A 20,482-nucleotide genomic window follows, 5' to 3' on the forward strand; every position below is an offset into this window, starting at 1 on the left:
ACATCTCATTGTGTAAAGGTACCAAAATTCACACAACTAGTCATCTGTTGGTACAGAAATAAAGATGTTTAAATTCTTGTACCAAATCCTTTATGAACACATGATTTCATTTCTCTTGAATAGTCTCATGCAATACAAACTGACATATGGTTAAAAATCAAATTGAATATATCTGAAAAAAATTAAATAATGTATTATAACAAGAATTATTATAGAGATCACTAAGATCCAAATAAATAAAACAAATACAAACATATAGGTGGAAGGTAGTGATTGATATTAAGTTGACAGATGAAACATGATAGGTATATGATAAGTGATAGACATATATAAAAGGTAGATGACATAGATAGGTGATAGTAGATGATAAATGATAGATGAGATAGATGATGGCTAGATCAATAATAGATAGATGAGATAGATCATACTATCTTGTCAAAAACCTTGGCCATGAATAATCAGGTAATCCTACACACATAAGCACCTGTATGAGGTGACCTACTGCATGGCATTACTTGGTGGTCAGACAGGTAAGAAAGAGTTTACTACAGAATAATTTCAGTAGTTTGAGCTCAAACATTTTTATAAAAAGAACAATTGAGGCAAAGGCAAGTTGAGGCAACTAGACAGAACTGTAAGAGCTCAAAGAATGAAAATATCATTTTTACCATTTTTAACAATGATCTCTATAGTTTTTATATTCATGCATCATGCTGTAATAACTACATCATTATGTTACAGTGAAATTGTGACTAAAAGCTTAAACAGACTGAGCTATGAGAAAGTGTGGTCTTGAAACTATAAATAAAAGGAAGAATACTGAGCTTGCATAGTGGGTACCCGAGCTACCGATCTTCGGATGCCTAGTTGAATGTTTACATCATGAGACTGATCAATGTTTGTCTCCTGAGCACTTCCACAGGCAGTGGTGCACACATCAGGGATCAGACAACTTACTCTGTGGCTGCATATAAGTATCCTGAGGCTTGGGTATGGAAAGACTCATTTAAAGGCTCAGAATTGATGATTTAGAAGCTCTCATAGTCCTTAAGTATGTTAAAAAAGAACTGAATCTAGCCAAAGTAGTTTAGTGTCAAAGAATAATAATGTGGGAAGTAGTTACAGTGGTCAGAAAAACAGCATGGGAGAAGGGAGAAGCCAGGCACTGGCAAAGCTCTGAAGATTGATGCTATCACTTAATTCACGGCAACCAGGAGAGCAGCCTCACACTTTGAAGTTCCCTGCAGCTCTTGGGGATCAGCTATGCTGTGCTCTCTGCTGCCATACCACCCATTCTTCTGGATCTACCCAGACAAACCTCACGGAAGCGCCAGAGCAGTGCTTCATGAGGATTCTATGAGACCTCCAGGAAATGAGAGCAAACTGGGGCAGCTTAAGCAATGTGGCTAGGAGTAAACATGCTGTTTCTTTTGTCCAATGATTTTTGCTCTTTGAACATTTCATACATATACACATTTATCCACCCCATTACCACCACTGGGACCACCAGCACCCTATCTCTCTTCCACCATCCTCTTTCTTTTACTATTGTTATTTTTAACATCTCACTCGGTCCAATTGGTGCTGACTATATATACACATGGGAGTACCACCCACTGGGACATGGACAACCTACCATCAAACACAGCCCCCAAATCACTCACCTTCTCCCAGCAGACATCAACAGCCAGCAACCCCTCAGCTAAGGTGGGGCCTCAGGAGACCCTCTTCCATCCCAACATACAAATGCATACATACGGTCACATGTAGTATTTTGATCATACCAGTACCTACTATTTCTTTATAACACCCCCACCAGGACCATCAACCTGTATCTCTCCCAAAATCTCTGAGTTGAGACTTCCAGGACAGGATTGTCTAGTTACAAAAGCAAAAACAAAGAACAATATGTAAAACATTATGCCATTTCTAAAGAAATTATGTATTTTTAAAAATTCTTTATAGGCAGTTATACAGCACTGTGCTTATGGGTTAGACAAACACACAGGCCAAGAACTGAGGAAGCAAGGCAAACCTGTAATAGTTATTTCCTGAGGAGAGGAGTCTAGACTTGGGGTACCGCAGAATAGAGGTGTGTGTGTGTGTGTGTGTGTGTGTGTGTGTTTGTGTGTGTACACTCACATGTACATATGTATATATGCTTATGTGTACATGTGTGTAGGTATATCTTTCTATATGTGTATGTGTGTGTAGCTATGCATATATGTATATGTATGTATTTGGTGTTTCACTTTTTTCACAAGAAAATAAAATGAGGGAAGTATTTGTATAAATTCATGTTATTTGCCATTTTTCACAGAAGCTTGACAAAATATTTTTCTATGGAGCTGACCTTTTTAGTCAAAGTGAAGAATACAGTCAGAATTATCATTGTATGGATGTTGTCTGGGTTTTTTAAAATGGATTTTAACATCTTTACACGTAAAAATGAAAATTTTTGAAAAATATTTTGCTATGAAACTCGTGACATTTGCTGAAAACCTTACAATACTGTTTTTTTACTGCCCAGAGACAATTAAAACATTTGAGTAATAATGCAAAGCTAGCTTTGCTTGGAAATTTTAGCCTTTCTCAGAAAACATATTATGCCATGCTAAACTGTCTAACGCATTTCTTTTATAGACCCTAAGATCCTGGACTTCCTACTTCCACCTTGGTCTACATGATCAGTCTTTTGTTTGATTGTTGACTTCAATGGTACATGTCCCTAGTGCAGTCAAAAACCTTCTCTCTCTCCCTGCCACTGAACACAGCATTTTTCCAGGAACATTCCCTTTCCTTTCATTAGCAGCCTTCCCTTCTCCACACAGTTATTATTCTGCTTGGTTATTATAACACAGAGTCAGCATATTTCTCTTATTCCCTGATTTCTCTGGCACCTTCCCTCTAGTGTGCAATATCTATTACTGTTACTCAGACAGTCACACACCAAGGCTATGGTATCTTCAGTATCCCTCCCAGCACACACACTTGCCACCTCTCTGTCTTCCATTATTTGAGCTGGCCATGATATTTAGCGTGATTTTCTACTTTCTTTCCATGAAAAATCTTCTCCACTAGGCTTTCAGATTACTCCCAAGTTCCCTTCTGCCTCTGTGGCAATTCCTTTTTTTCCCTTTTCCTGTTTTTACACTTTAGATGTGTTTGGGAGGCTTTTTGAAATTATATTCAGTTATCTAATTGGAAACTACATTTGACTGTCAAAAAAAAATCAAACTCAAAGTACATAGAGATGGACTCTTGGTTCTTTCAAGATTTCCTTCCCTACTCTCAAAGACAAACGACTTGAAGAGAAGCCTCAGTGGTGTAGATCCCTTGCTGCATTTGCAGAGGACCCTGGCTCTATTTCTAAGCCTCTATAACTCCAGTTCCAGAGGTTCTGAAAAACTTTTCTGGCTTCCATTGGCACACGGGATACATGTGGTACACATAAATGCATTAAGGGAAAAAAACGCATGCCTATAAAATAAAACCAGTCCATCAAACAAATAAACCAAAGCAGCAACAAAATTCTCTGTCCAGGTAAGAGAGAGTCTCAAAATAGCTCTGATTTGTTTTCCAGTTAGCCATTGTGGTGCCTATTTGAAAACTCTTTTTCGCCTTAGCTCAGTTGTTGATTGGCAGGCTTGGTTTATTTGTTTGTTGTTTAATTATTCAGTTCTTCATACATAGGTGATATTCATATCTGAAGCATAGCTAGCGAAGCTCTTCCTTCTCACCAGGCCTTCTGTTCCAGTTTCCTTTGCTATGAAGAATTAGAAACTCCCATGTTTTAATTCTTGAGACTGCTTCCCAGGCTCTTGGCGTCTTGCTCAGAAACTTTCTGCCCATATTTATGCATGCTGATTCCTTTCCTTCTCTCTAATAGTTTTAGTATTTCAGGTCTTTGATCCTCTTTGGATTGATGAAGTATGCATCTAATCTCAACCTTCTGGGCTTAGATAGCCAGCTATACCAATGCTATTTGTTAATTATGCTGTCTCTGATTTTCACTGTAAGGTTTTCATACCTTTGTCAAAATTCAGGTGGCCTTAACTGTGTGGGTTTGTTCCTGGGTCTTAGTATGGTCCATTGATCCAAACACCTGTCTTTCTTCCAGTACCATGTGGTCTTGGTCACTCCGGCTCAGTAGTACAATTGGAAGTCCAGTCTCCAGCTGTATTCTCTCTACTAAGGATTGCTTTAACTATTAGTGGCCTTTTGTGTTTTCCACCTGGATTTCACAATTGATTTTTCTAGTTCTGCAAAGAATATCATTGGCATTTTAGTGTGTTTTACAGAATGGCTATCATGAAAAGAAAAGAAAAGAAGAGAAAAGAAAAGAAAAGAAAAGAAAAGAAAAGAAAAGAAAAGAAAAGAAAAGAAAAGAAAAGAAAAGAAGCACAAATAGAAAAAATGCTAACAAGGATTTGGGGGAACCGGAAGCTTTATTTGCTGCCGATGGGAGTGTCAACTACTACAGACATGCAAGTCTGCATGGAGTTTCTCAAAAGAAAATATAATGAATGTATGGCCCAGCTATATCACTTCTGGGCATGTACTCACTAAACTCTATGTACTCACATATTTGGATACCCAATGCCTCTTGCCACTTTCACTGCATCCACTGGGAGCAATTTCCCAACAGGAGCTACTGAATATGGGGGATATATTCACATGCTGCTCAGCTACTGTCAGAAAGGAGCACTATCCTCTAGTGACATGACAAATGTGGAAATCAGAGCCAATGATGCTCAAATCCATGGAGATGAAGGGACCGGGGCTATTAGAATCTCACTTTGTTTGCAAAGCCTGCTTATATGTGGGCTGAATCTCATCTTCCCTTTCCTGTTAAACCATGGGTAAAGGTAGCAAACGTGACATTGAAGAAAAGAAAGGACAGGAGATTTAGAGTCAGAGATCTGCCTAGGACAAGTAACCTTGCAGTATTTCAGTTTCTTTAAAATGGGGTGGAAATAGGTATATCACAGAATGCATGCAGAGCTCTGAACATGGTGCTGGGGACAAGAGACAATCAATAAATTGAAGTTGTACCTATTTTTCATAGTTCTATTTTAACAAAAAAAATTCTTGGAAGTCATTGTCTTGCCCCATTTGTTACAACCCTCCACATATTTAGTCCAGCAAATACTGACCACCCAAATAAAAAACTTAAAAGTAACCCTCTTGTTAAGAACTGCCCAGTGCACGAATGAGCAGGTGGGTACAGGACTTTCCTTTGTTACTGTGTAGGCCAAGCTCACTTGTTTATTCATTGTATGTGGCTTAAGAAGATGATTTAAAAGGAAAGCAGTTAGAGCCATGAGTCCCACAATGTGTATGTACTCTTTGGTTGGTGGTTTAGTCCCAGGGAGCTCTGGGGGTACTGGGTAGGTCATATTGTGGTTCCTGTCATGGGGCTGCAAACCTATTCAGTTCCTTGGGTACTTTCTCTAGCTCCTTCATTGGAAAGCCCCATTATAGGGGAATTCCAGGGCCGAGAAGCAGGAGTGGGTAGGTTGGTGAGTGGCAGTGGGGCTGGGGGCGTGAAAGGAGATTTTTGGAGGGGAATCCAGGAAAGGGGATAACATTTGAAATGTAAATAAAGAAAATATCTAAGAAAGAAAGAAAGAAAGAAAGAAAGAAAGAAAGAAAGAAAGAAAGAAAGGAAGGAAGGAAGGAAGGAAGGAAGGAAGGAAGGAAGGAAGGAAGGAAGGAAGAAAAAAAGGAAGAAAGAAAGGAAGAAAGGAAAGCAGTAAGAAGAAAGGGGGCAGGCCAATCATTCTGCTGGTGGGGTGGGTGTGGCTTCTTACTCATCTTCCATTGGCCTTGGAATCCACATTCTCACTTAAGTGACCCTGGATGGATTTTTGTGTTTGTATCTAGAAAATCAGCTCCAAAAAACCTTTCTTAATCACTTCAATTTGCATTTGCCTTGTGTTCAGGGCCCATGCTGGCTACAGATTAGGTTTCAACTCATTCTTTAACCAGACCCTGCATTTTCTTCCTGATGGCTTGTTCTATGCAGAAGTCACAGTCCACTGACAGCAGAGATAGGGGGTTGCCAAACTGACAGTGTTCTTAGAGTCCCACACTGCAGTGCCCTGGGATCCTGCCCACAGATTAAAAAGCAGATTACCATTTACAATGGTAAATGAAGTTTAGTTTGTAGAAAGTATGGACATGAAACTTCTTAGGCACAGAGGAAGGGGACTGAAAAGCAAAACTACCTTGTTACCATGCACTTCCCTCTCAAGACCCCAGGGAAGACATATATCCAGCTAAATGACCTTGACCTTGAGACTCAGTGTGTATATTCATTACAAGAGCTAATTGTTCTGCAATCTCTCTGCCTTATCATTATAGTCTGTACAGTGTTTTCTACTGCTCTCTCTCTCTCTCTTTCTCTCTCTCTCTCTCTCTCTCTCTCTCTCTCTCTCTCTCGGGGAAGGGGTGGGGAGGTGGTTTCATTATTTAGTAAATTAGATTTAGTTAATTTGAGATCATTAAAATACTTCATTTAAGAACTAAGAGCACACCTTCCAGTTGGTGCCAGCTCTGGGTCACCTTGGCCTAGAACTCAGGGGAAGGTCCCACAGTCCCAAGAGAACTCTCCATTGGTGAGTGGAACACAACATCTGTTACAAACCAATTGTGACAGGCCTGTGACAACAAGAACAAGGACACGGGAGCCCTTCCTGACCAGTGGATCAGGTTCCTTCTGATCAGTACAGGTATACCTTGGTTTTGAACACAACAGAGCCCCAGGGTTCTCAGAGGTGACACCACTTCCAGGTGGTGTAACACACCCAGGATCTTAGGATTCTAGGATCCCAGGATAACAGGAGCTTGGTCACACCAGGATCTCAGGGTCTCAGAAGAAGCTTGACTGCCAAGAACTCTGACACACCCAGAATCTCAGGTACACCGGAACCCACAATCACAGGATCACAGTGAAAGCTGGACTCTGAGGAGTCCTGAATCAACAAGGATTATAGGAAGGACAGGCTCCAATCAGATATATTGAGGGCAGCAAGCACTGGAGATAATCAGATGGCAGGAAGCAAGCATAAGAACAGAAGCAACAGAAACCAAGGTTACTGGGCATCATCAGGACCAAACTCCCCCACCATAGCAAGTACTGGATACACCATCACACCAGAAAAGCAAGATATGGATCTAAAGTCACTTCTCATGATGATGATGATGGTGGAAAACTTTAAGAAGGAAATACAGGAAAACAAAGGTAAATAGCTAGAAACCCTTAAAGAGGAAACACAAAATTCCCTTTAACAGTTAGAAGAAAACACTACCAAACAGGTAAAAGAATTGAACAAAACTACCCAGGATCTAAAAGTGGAAGTAGAAACAATAAAGAAATCACAAAGGGAGACAACTCTGGAGATAGAAATCAGGAACTGTAGATGTGAGCATCAGCAACAGAATACAAGAGATGGGAGAGAGAATCTCAGGTACAAAAGGTTCCATAGAGAACATGGACACAACAATCAAAGAAAACATAAAATGCAAAAAGATCCTAACTCAAAACATCCAGGGATATAGGAATGGTTTAATATATGGAAATCCATCAATGTAATCCACTATATAAACAAACTCAAAGACAAAAACCACATGATCATCTCCTTAGGTGCTGAGAAAGCACTTGACAAAATCCAACACCCATTCATGATAAAAGCCTTGGAAATGTCAGGTTTTCAAGGTCCATACCTAAACATAATAAAAGCAATATCCAACAAACTAGTAGCCAACATCAAAGTAAATGGAGAGAAGCTGGAAGCAATCCCACTAAAATCAGGGACTAGACAACACTGCCCACTTTCTCCCTACCTATTCAATATAGTACTCAAAGTCCTAGTCAGAGCAATTAGACAACAAAAGGAGTTCAATGGGATACAATTGGAAAGGAAGAAGTCAACATATCACTATTTGCAGATGATATGATAATATATATATATGTATACATATATATATATATATGTATATATATAACATATATATGTATATATGTATATACATATATATATGTGTATATATATATATATATATTCCTAAAAATTCCACCAGAGAACTCTTAAACCTAATAAACAACTTCAGCTAATTACCTGGAAATAAAATTAAGTAAAAACAAACAAACAAACAAAACAGTGGCCTTTCTCTACACAAAGGACAAACAGGCTGAGAAAGAAATTAGGGAAACAACACCCTTCACAATAGTCACAAATAATATAAAATACCTTGGTGTGACTCTAACTAAGGAAGTAAACGATCTGTATGATAAGAACTTCAAGTCTCTGAAGAAAGAAATTGAAGAAGATCTCAGAAGATGGAAAGTTCTCCCATGCTCATTGATTGGCAAGATTAATATAGTAAAAATGGCTGTACATCTGAAAGCAATCTATAGATTCCATGCAATCCCCATAAAAATTCCAGCTCAATTCTTCGCAGAGTTAGAAAGGGAAATTTGCAAATTCATCTGGAATTACAAAAAACCTAGAATAGCAGAAACTATTCTCAACAATAAAAGTACCTCTGGTGGAATCACCATGCCTGACCTCAAGCAATTGTGATAAAAACTGCATGGTACTGGTACAGCGATAGACAGGTAGATTAAGGAAATAGAATTGAAACCCAGAAATGAACCCACACACCTATGGTCACTTGATCTTTGACAAGCGGACTAAAATCATCCAGTAGAAAAAAGACAGCATTTTCAACAAATGGTGCTGGCTCAACTGGCGGTTATCATGTAGAAGAATTCGAATTGATCCATTCTTATCTCCTTGTAAAAAACTCAAGTCTAAGTGGATCAAGGAGCTCCACATAAAACCAGAGACACTGAAACTTATAGAGGATAAAGTGGGTAGAAGCCTCGAAGATATGGGCACATGGGAAAAATTTCTGAATAGAACAGCAATGGCTTGTGCTGTATGATTGAGAATCAACAAATGGGACCTCATAAAACTGCAAAGCTTCTGTAAGGCAAAAGATACTATCAATAAGACAAAAGAACACTGTACTGGCTAGTTTTGTGTCAACTTGACACAGCTGGAATTATCACAGTAAAAGGAGCTTCAGTTGAGGAAATGCCTCCATGAGATCCAAATGTAAGGCATTTTCTCAATTAGTGATCAAGGGGGAAATGCCCCTTGTGGGTGGTACCATCTCTGGGCTGGTAATCTTGGTTCTATAAGAGAGCAGGCTGAGCAAGCCAGGGGAAGCAAGCCAGTAAAGAACATCCCTCCATGGCCTGTGTATCAGCTCCTGCTTCCTGACCTGCTTGAGTTCCAGTCCTGACTTCTTTCAGTGATGAACAGCAATGTGGAAATGTAAGCTGAGTAAACCCTTTCCTCCCCAACTACTTCTTCGTCATGATGTTTGTGCAGAAATAGAAACCCTGACTAAGACAGCCACCAACAGATTTAGAGAGGATCTTTACCAATCCTAAATCAGATAGGGGACTAATATCCAATATATATAATGAACTCAAGAAGCTGGACTCCAGAAAATCAAATAAAGCCATTAAAAATGGGTACAGAGCTAAACAAAAAATTCTCAACTGAGGAATACCAAATGGCTGAGAAGCACCTGAAAAAATGTTTAACATCGTTAATCATCAGGGAAATGCAAATCAAAGCAACCTTGAGATTCCACCTGCACCTGTCAGAATGGCTAAGATCAAAAATTCAAGTGACAGCAGATGCTGGTGAGGATGTGGAGAAAGAGGGACACTCCTCCATTGCTGGCAGGATTGCAAGCTGGTACAACCACTCTGGAAATCAGTTTGACAGTTCCTCAGAAAATTTGCCATAGTACTACCGGAAGATCTAGCAATACCTCTCCTGGGCATATACCCGGAAGGTATTCCAACTTGTAATAAGGACACATGCTCCACTATGTTCATAGCAGCCTTATTTATAATAGCCAGAAGCTGGAAAGAACCCAGATGACCATCAACAGAAGAATGGATACAGAAAATGTGGTTCATTTATACAATGGAGTACTACACAGATATTAAAAACAGTGAATTTATGAAATTCTTAGGTAAATGGATGGATCTGGAGAATATCATCCTGAGTGAGGTAATGCCATCACAAAAGAACACACATGGTATGCACTCACTGATAAGTGGATATTAGCCTAGAAAGTTAGTATACCCAAACATTTGCAAAACACATGAAACTCAAGAAGAAGGAAGACCAAAGTGTGGATACTTCGTTCCTTCTTAGAATGTGGAACATAATACCCATGGTTGGACTTACAGAGACAAAGTTCGAAGCAGAGCCTGAAGGAATAACCATCCAGAGACTGCCCCACTTATGGATCCACCCCATAAACAACCACCAAACTCAAATACTAGGCAGATGCCAACAAGAGCCTGCTGACAGGCGCCCGATATAGCTGTCTCCAGCAAGGCTCTGCCAGTGCCTGGCAAATACAGAAGTGGATGCTCACAGTTATCCATTGGAAGGAGCACAAGGTCCCCAATGAAGGAGCCAGAGAAATACCCAGGGAGCTGAAGGAGTACTGAAGCCCCATAGAAGGAACATCAATATGAACTAACCAGTGCCCTCAGAGCTCTTTGGCACTATACCAACAATCAAAGTAAACACATGGTGGAACTTGTGGCTCTAGCGATATTTGTAGCAGAGGATGGCCTAGCTGGTCATCAATGGGAGGAGAGGCCCTTGGTCCTGTGAAGGCTCTATGCTGGAGTATAGGGGAATGCCAGGACCAGAAATTAAGTCTGTATGACATTAGAATTAAGAACAGTAATTAAAACAAAACAAAAACAATAATAAAAAATTCCTGAAACAAAACAAAGTTAAGCCCCTCCCACTGGGGGTTTCCTGAGGTTTAGGGTGTGGTGAGCTGTCCTTTCACGTATTCTGGTAATCCCTAAATTCAAGATGTAGTCATTTTTTCACTTAAACCAGACCTTAGAAAAGTCTATTTCTTAGAGAATGGCCTGAGACCTTCCAATGTGAACCAGGAAACCAGGCCAGTTTATGGGGGTGTTAATGCAGAGTATGTGAAAATGGATGCAAGTACCAGTCTTTCTTGCAGCTCAGGGCCCCCTTTTGATTCATAAAAGACGTTATGCTGACATTCTGGACAGCGCTCAGTGGTTATGGTATTCACAGTCAGGTTGATTAGTTCTAGAAACAAAGAGTTGGTGTGGTTAAAACAAACAAACAAACAAATAACAACAACAACAAAAACTAGGAAATTCAACTTTCCTAAGATACCAAAACAAAGTAAGTATTTGTCTCTTTGACATTATGACCAAACTACCAAAAGCCACAAACTATGTTTTTGATGGATAAGAATTTGTTTTCCTTTGTGACATGCCCAAATAATCAAATCAATCCTTGGTTGGATGGCACATAAACAGCCCTCTTCTGGGAGGGTATGGAATGGTTTAGAGAAATTCACAGAACATTTGTCCACTGAGGAAGACTAAGTATACTGAGTGACGATTCTTTCTGAGTGTTTTTCTAAGTTCTTCCAAGAGAGCCATCAGGGGTGCCTCTCAATGCTTGTCTCTGATGCACTTGCTAAGGACACCTCATAAAGCATAAATGACCTCAAAGCTTCTTTCATCATTCTGCCATCAGCACCAGTGGGATTTTGCTCCATTTGTAGCCAGAGAAAAGTCACTTCCAAGGATGGTCAAAGACAGCACCCATCGCAGCTCAGCGTGCTGGCATAACACTAATCATTTCAGGCTCACGTTGAGGATCTTGAACTAATTTATACAGAACTACCTCTTTTTGTATCCCTAAAGAATTTTTCTAATTAAATGGGGAAAGAGGTATTTCCAGTGATACAGATTTATGCAGAAAATTTTGGGGTCATCTTGATTCTCCTGTCAGGAAATTTGGGCAGAGGCACAGTAACTAGGTCTCAAAATGAGGTCTTCCTGTTTTTCCATCTCAGCCCTACTACAGGGACTGGCTCATAGTGCCTGAAGCTAGCTGACTCTGGCTTGAGGGCCTGCGATATCACTGCTCTTGATATTTACATTTTCTATGGTTTCTATTCCTGTGCAGAGGTATAATGTTGCATAACATAGGATTTTAAGTGTTTGATTTCCAAAAAGTTCTCAAGTTGAAAACTAAGCCTCTTTTTGCTAGAAACTAGAAAGCAATTATTTTGTCAAAAGCAAACCATTTTGCCTGTCTTATTTAGGCATCAGGAAAAATAATAAGAAGCCTCAAGTATACAGAGACAAAGGAAGCTGAACCCAGGCAATTAGCCTGGATCTGTAGCAATGCAATGGCTAATTTTTAATTCCCAAGAGTGAGGGCAAAGATAGAGACATATCCAACGTTCTCTGAGTTTTGATAGAATTGGACAAAGAGTGAGGAGCCTACGAAAGAAATCACTTCTCAGCTGGAAATATAAAGTCATTTATAGCAGGAAATAAACTTTAGTCAGGAATTGTTAAGTAATGGGATGACTGTTGGGAAGTTTTTGATTTTTCTGGGTTTACCTTGAAGGTTAATGACATTTTTCTAAACTTAAAATTGAATAATCCCTCTTTGTTTTTAGGTGATTGCCAACTAAAGGTGTAGTGAGCAAAGCAAGTACCCAGAGATCAGTGTGCTTTGGTGACTGCTGAGTGTAAATGGTATGACGGTTTGTGCATTCTTGGCCCAGGAAGAGGCACTATTAGGAGGTGTGGCTTTCTTGGAGTAGGTGTGCCACTGTGGGCTTTAAGACCCTCATCCTAGTTGCCTGAAAGCCAGTCTTCTCCTAGTGGCCTGCAGCTGGAGATGTAGAACTCTGAGCTCCTCCCACACCATGCCTTTCTGGACACTGACATGTTCCTGCCTTTATGATAATGAACTGAACCTCTGAACCTGTAAGCCAGCCCCAATTAAATGCTGTCCTTATAATACTTGCCTTGGTCATGGTATCTTTCACAGCAGTAAAGCCCGAACTAAGACAGGTGGGGTTTGTGTAGTTAAATATGAAGAACCCTAGTCACCCTTGACAAGTCTACAGAACTTCCCACATTTGTGTGAGGTCATAAACAGTATCATGAAAATCTCAATACCACAGTTGTTGAAAAGAAGAGAAGCAAAAACATAGATATATTTCTAGGCTAGTCGTCCTAACACTACAACTCTTTAATACAGTCCCTCATGCTGTGTTGACCCCCAACCATAAAGTTATTTTTGTTGTTGCTTCATAACTGTAATTTTGCTACTGTTATGAATTGCAATGTAAATATCCAATGTTTGTGATATTTGATATGCAACCCCCATAAAAGGTACTTCGATCCTGAAAGAGGTCACATTCCACAGGTTTAGAACCATTTGCCCCCAATGGAGGAGCTACAGAAAGTACCCAAGGAGCTAAAGAGATCTGCAACCCTATATGTGGAACAACAATATGAACTAACCAGTACCCCCAGAGCTCGTGTCTCTAGCTGCATATGTATCAGAAGATGGCCTAGTCGGCCATCACTGGAAAGAGAGGCCCATTGGTCGTGCAGACTTTATATGCCTCAGTACAGGGAAACGCCAGGGCCAAGAAGTGGGAGTGGGTGGGTAGGGAATTGGGGGGGGAGGGTATGGGGGACTTTTGGGATAGCACTTGAAATATAAATGAAGGAAATACCTAATTAAAAATATATATAAGCAAAGATAAACAAAAGAAAAAAAACGAAAAGAAAAAAAGAACCATTGCCTCAGACTGAATGAACTATCCCAAATGAGTAATTAACACCCTCTGGGCCTCAGTTTCCCTGTATGCATGTAATATATGTGTACGATACCAACCAAAAAAATTTACTATGAAAATTATAGTCAGTTCTGATACAATGCTTATTTTCATGTGTGAAGCATCCAGATGTTAACCAAATGGTGGCTGTGTCATTCAGAAGACATGTTAATTTTTAGACTTTATGTCAACTCATATAATGCTTTTTACTTCTGAATGACTATAGCACCTGTAAAGCTACTTCAGCAAGTGTTCAAGGAAAACAGACTTTATGTTTATCCATCTACCAGCTCCTTCCATTTTTTGGCTTGTGTTCTTGCATGGCTTGAGTCTTGGAACAGTGGGGGTGATCAGGGAATGAAGACAAAGCACACACATGTACAGTGACAGAAAAGCTGAGATCAGGTGGTCTGAGGTTGCAGATGAATAAGCCACAGAACCCTTGATGAGCTTTCATAATATATTATTACATAGAGTTTACATATATATTCATATATCATATATCATACATCAATTATATATTACATATCATATATCATGTCACATGTCACATGTCACACATCACACATTACATATCACATATCACATATTACATATTATTACATAGGCTTACTACATAGAGTTGAGCAGAAAGCTGGAGACATTCCAAACAGATGAACAAGTAGGCGGTTATTACAGACAAATAGACAAGGAGACAGAGCTATTATACACATCTTAACAGGGTGCAAATTTTGCTAATCTTGGTTAGACCAGTCTCTAGCGTATAGCAGTCTTCAAGCTGTAAAGACACAACCAGGGGGAAAAGCTAAGGAGGAAATTTTAGTGCACAAACTGTCATCATTCAAAATCAGAGCAGAGGAAAACTTTAGCATCACTCTAAGACTCAGCCAGGGAAGGCTCTTCCATTTCCATGTAACTGAATCATTAGTTTTTGACATGGCCTTGCTTGGGTAAAACAATCCATGTTCACCCAGAACTTTGTTCGCTCCGTACAGCTCAGCTTTGCCATGTATCTGCTTTGGAAATGTTGTTGCACAACTTTCCTTTATCTCAGAAGCCACACCCTCTCTTTTGGCTCCATTTCTTTGGACCCCTTAAACTTTATTTTAAAGATTGTTTTTGTTTCTTTAAGGTATGTTTTAAATCAGGGTTGCTATTAGAGTCATTATGAATTAAATCATTATGAGAGTTCCCCCCAAAATTCATTTCTCCCATCCTGTTGCTATTTTTAGAGACCAGTTTTACTGAATGGGTATTTATTCCTCTAAGTCACCCACAGCAGAGTAAGCACCTGTAATTCAGGTATCCTCTATGAACTACCTGGCACACTGCTCTCATGATTGTTTTAAAACTTGGACATTCTCTCTTCCTTTAAAATCCTGATCTTTCCTCAAGATATTGTTATTTCTCGTCAAAAGGCAGCTTGTTGAATCAAAGGAACTTTTGGCTTAGTGGGGCCCCTTGATGTTTCCTGAAGATGTGTCAAAGGCACATTCACAAAATAAGGAGTTGAACATTCGGGCAACAAGCCCTGGGTATTATTCATGACTCCATATATAGAAATTATTTTTAAATATCAAATCAAACCCAAGGGTTACAGTTCAAATGGTTACCTCAGTCCTCTGTACCTCCCCAGCATTTGCCAACCTGCAGAGACCCAAGACACCTATAATTCTAAGGCCATATGAGCGGTTTCATTGCCTTTGGCCTTTGAGCAGTTTATACTTAACTTTCTCTTTTCTATATGGAACAATCATCCAGTTTACTAAGCCAAGGTTTATAAATCACAGAAAGCATCCAAAATCCTACTTAGATTTCATACCATGGAGATCAAGATTTTAGAGTTAAAACAGAAGACTGGTTGGTAGTGTAATTAATTCACTTAAGCTGCTTCCAATGGCATTTGGACAGTGTTATTTCCCTTTCATCTGTTTGCCCCATGGAGACAAAAGGAACTTGACCTGAACAAAATAACCCTCCAAGACACAATCACAGACCATGCTTCTTATAAAGAACACAAGATAGTGTCTTAAAAATTGTCCTTAAGACAGTATCTTTAAAACTGCCCAGAAAATTTAACCCAATATTATTTCTTCTGTTGTGGGTTAAATATATTTATTTATCTTTTATTATCTATATCTATGTCTATATCTTTATCTGTCTATGTCTTATGTCTATATGTCTCTCTATCTCTATCTCTCTCTATCTCTATTCACAAGAACATTGGTTGTCATCCAAATTGAAAGAAAACCAAAAGAAGAGGCTGAAGTGTAACTCAGTAGTAGGGTACTGGCTTAGTGTTCAACACACACAAATACACACACATGCACACACACACACAGAGTTGTAGATATTAAAGACAGAAGAAATGCTTGCTCCTAATTCAAACTTCTTAATTGTATTAAAATCTAATTTTTGAGAACAGTTTTCTACAGTGTCAGGGGCTAGACCCTGAATTTTCAATGTGACTATTTTTATCCCTCTTTCTACCTTCTTCTATAAATAGTGCTATTCACCTTGTCAACTAATTTTCTTAATAAGTGGCCCTAATTTTCATGCAACAAAGGCATGACAATGACCCAGAAGCTTATGTCTTCCCACTGCATTCTTAGACACAGAATGACCATAGAATTATATGTAACATGGAGACCAGAGCATAAATTAAATAGGGTCACTGCAAACATTCCTATATTCACTCAGTGCATGCCTTCACAGACCTTTTATGTGCTTGACACCAAAGAAATAATAATGAACAGAACATAGCTAATCCTGTTCTCATGGGGATTACTGCTGCGTAGGTAAGATGCAAAGGAGAAAAGGACTCAAATGCATAGAGACAGTAACACAGTCAACCTTGAGAAATCCAAGGCCACATAGTCACAGAAGGGTAGGAGATAGTCTCCTGAAAAGCACAAGGGGCTGAGATTCCAAGCTGTGGTTAGGAGCTAGCCAGGCCAAGGATCAAGGAGATTGCCGGCTGTATGAAGTTCTCACAGCACTTCAGGAGGAAGCAGAGTGTGTAGCTATAACTAGAGTCGTGATCATAAGCCCCAGTACTGTATTTCCACCTCTGCCAACTGGGATCCACAGCATCCCAAACAGTGTGTGGAGTGGACTGTCAGACACAGAAGCCTGTAACAAGCATCTCACATGCAAACCCTAACAGAAATGTTTTCAGATTTGAGAACATTTCCCATTTGTCTGCAGGAGTCCAGGAGTCGACATTACCCTTTGGCAGCTGTCTCTCCTGCTCTCCTCCTCCCTGAGTAATTCATTGCTCAGTCCAGGATCAAATATGGTATATTCAAGGATGCCTCCTGGAATATTGACCATCTGAGGAAACATAAAAATATGACAAGGAACTTTAAATAGGAGGCACAGAAATTGTTTAAATCATTGGAAGTGGGGTGCAAGCTGGAGAAGAACTCAGTTATATCTTCTTTATGAAATGGATGTTGTATAATTAAAAAAATGAGTTGAGGAGGGCCTAGGCTGCCCCTGCTGGTATGTGAAAGCTTAAAAAACACATGTGATGTCTAAGGCTATTTTCTGATTCTATTTTAAAAGCTGAACTCAGTTGCCTGGTTGGAACTTTGGGGCTCATACAATGTTTTTGATGCTTTCTCTAAACTTGGAAACTCCTCGGTGTCACAGCCCAAAGGTGACATTCACCCATCACAGGCCACTCAACTCTGATGTGAGTATTTAGCAAAAATAGGTTGCCCACAGACGGTACCAGTCATTTACCTGACTGGCCTTATCCCCACTCCCTAGACACAGAAGTGAAATTTCAGAAATGAAAGTCGCTTGCTCAGGAATTGCAAAGAATGAAGCAAGAGCTGGATCCCTCCCCTTTTCTGTAGATTCTTCTGCTCTGTCTTTCTAAAAGGAAACATTTTGAACAAATAGAATCACAACAGACAACTCTATTAGATTCTCAGGCCTACCTGCTACATGTTACTTTTACAGTGGCAGTAGCCTTCCTCTTGGATACAAAAACCACCTTTAACATCTGTCAGCAGGATTCTCAGCCTGTGGTACAAAGCATGCCTGAGATTCCTGCTTAGGCTGGGCTGGAGCTCTGATAGGGAAAGCATGTTTACAGTGCTCTTTTGGGTCAATCACATTTTAGGATTTTTCCACACAGGGAAATTAAGTTTTCTTAATTAAATTTTAAAACCAGTGACATAAGAGGACTCAATAAATTATCATAGAAGCTAGTTGTGCTGAGCCACAGAACTTGAGAACTAAGGTTTGAACTATATGGTTACACACACACACACACACACACACACACACACACACACACACACACACACACACACACATATATATATATATATATATATATATATATATATATATATTCCCTATAGCACAGTAACTCCTCATCTTAAACACTAACCAACTGAAAATTATATTATCTCATGGAATTGACTTGAAGGAGTAAAGACTATTTTATCTCATGAAAGTACATATGCAAGGAAGCACACAACAGAACCTGGATATACTGGAGAGTGGAGGCTAGGATTAGAGGAGGATGCTTAAGCTCCTCCTCACATGGTTCTTAGTGGGATACACGGATACCAGCCAAAGCCAGCTTTAACTTCCTCCACTAGATACTTCTCTAAGATTGAATCAAATTGCTTTGTACGAACCTCTACCTGCTAGTTGATGGAAATCCCTTTACAGCAGATAAAGAGCATCCCGCATGAGTGACTACTGAGCACTAGGAGTCCAATTTGAGACCAAATATAAACACAAGATTAAATGTGAAGCCACAGGGTCCCCATCTGCCAGCATTGTGTTCTCTAAGAAGCATCACGAGACCTTCACTGAAGCCCAAGACAGGCGAGGCTCTGCCTAGTTACCACCTGGGTATGACTCAGAAACCCACTTCCTCTCACCAATCCCCCATCAAGTTACACATTTTTCTTAGTTTTTTTTTTTTCTGCTTAATATTTTTAATTTATTTTTATTAGGTATTTTCTTCATTTACATTTCCAATGCTATCCCAAAAGTCCCCCATACCCCCCCCCACTTCCCTACCCACCCACTCCCACTTCTTGGCCCTGGCATTCCCCTGAACTGAGGCATATAAAGTTTGCAAGACCAATGGGCCTCTCTTCCCAATGATGGCTTAATTTTTATTTTTCAAAGCCTCAGTAGCATTTTTTAAAAGCAGTTTGTAGGCAGTGTGAGTGTGAAGTGGTCTCTCCTTTGATAACACAAAGGGACAGTGAAGCAAGAACATGTGGGAACGTGATGAAGTAGGAGAGAGATGCTAGCTGAGCAACTTCAGGAGGGAGTCTCAATAATTAGCAATTTTGTTTTTAACCATTGTGGGCACTTCCATTTGTCCAGGTGTCCTGGCCTGGCCTGAAGCTGGAAATACCTGGGTTCTATCAGTAGTTCTGCCCTGCAAACTAAAATACCAAAAATACCAAATTGTTTAAGGGTGCTGACAGTACTCTGGTTTTTTTTTTTTTTTTTTTTTTTTGGTTTTTTTTTTGTTTTGTTTGTTTTGTTTTTTAATTTAACTTATCCTTTTCAGAATAGCAGCTGAAGCCTGGAACCTGTGGATGATCAGATACTTCACTAACCTTTAAGGGTGTGCCAGCAGAAGGTGTGCCAGGCAAGACACAGAAATGACAAGTCACATGAAGACCTCATGTGTAGGACAACTGTCCTGCTCAGCTCACTTCTCGTGCTTAGAGCAGGTTGATTATGACAACACTTTCCTGGGATCTATTTCGACTCTAAAGAATTTCTTCTTGTTTCATCTCTCATACATTCTCAACTATAATAAAATTCCTTTCGGAAACTCATTCTTTACATGGCATAAGACCATAGGACCATAGAGAGGAAGGTGGCACTGGAAGGTGCTCATGAGTACTTGTCCTTGCATCTTTAGCATCTGTACTAAGAAGACTACAAGTTACCTGTAGCCCAATGGAGGGCTTTTTCATTAAAGTCTTTGCATTTTGAAAGAGTCTGTGACTATTTGGAATGAAATAATTTAGATGAGCTTCTTCTGCTGGTGTTTTATGAAATGCCATTCTGAATGTGTTTTCATGGAATGGTGTTGTGTTGGTCAGGGAGCTATAGAATGTCTGACATATATATCTTAATCATAGCCTTTGATTCCTCTGGACCCAGAGAAGATCAATTAATCTGAGTACAGTAGTGTTTGCCTATAGCCGATACTTACTAACCAGTGCTGACTGGGTGGACCAGTGTAGATAGTGTTGATGCAGTGTGAAAACGTGGAAGACCCTTTCTTTTGATCATAGAATTTGCTGTTTCAAGACACATCAAGAGCTGAGCTTGCTGCCTTGTGCTTTGGAGGCCAAATAGGATTTGTAGAGAGAGAAACATCTGGTAAATGTCCCCAAGAAAATGGAAAGATTCAGAAGAGTGAAAGGAGAAACAACCCAGTATGACTTGGGAGACAATGAACCATCCTGGCAGGAACAAAGATACTCTCAAAAGAGACACTTGTGCCACTTCTTTTGAATATAAGACTATTGGGAGAAAATGGAACCCAAAAAAGTGGATATCACCAGAAATTGTAATAGATGAAGGGGAAGGTTGAAGCCCAAATGTCAGCCAGAAAAAGGACTTGTTCTTAAGGAGGAGATTTCACAGTGTGTGACTTGTCAGAACACCAAGAAGGACAGACTGGAGAAGACACAATGGGGAACCAGTGAAGGACAGAACCATACCCAGGCCA

This window comes from Mus musculus, chromosome 14, assembly GCF_000001635.26.
Source record: "Mus musculus strain C57BL/6J chromosome 14, GRCm38.p6 C57BL/6J".
Taxonomy (NCBI): Eukaryota; Metazoa; Chordata; class Mammalia; order Rodentia; family Muridae; genus Mus; species Mus musculus.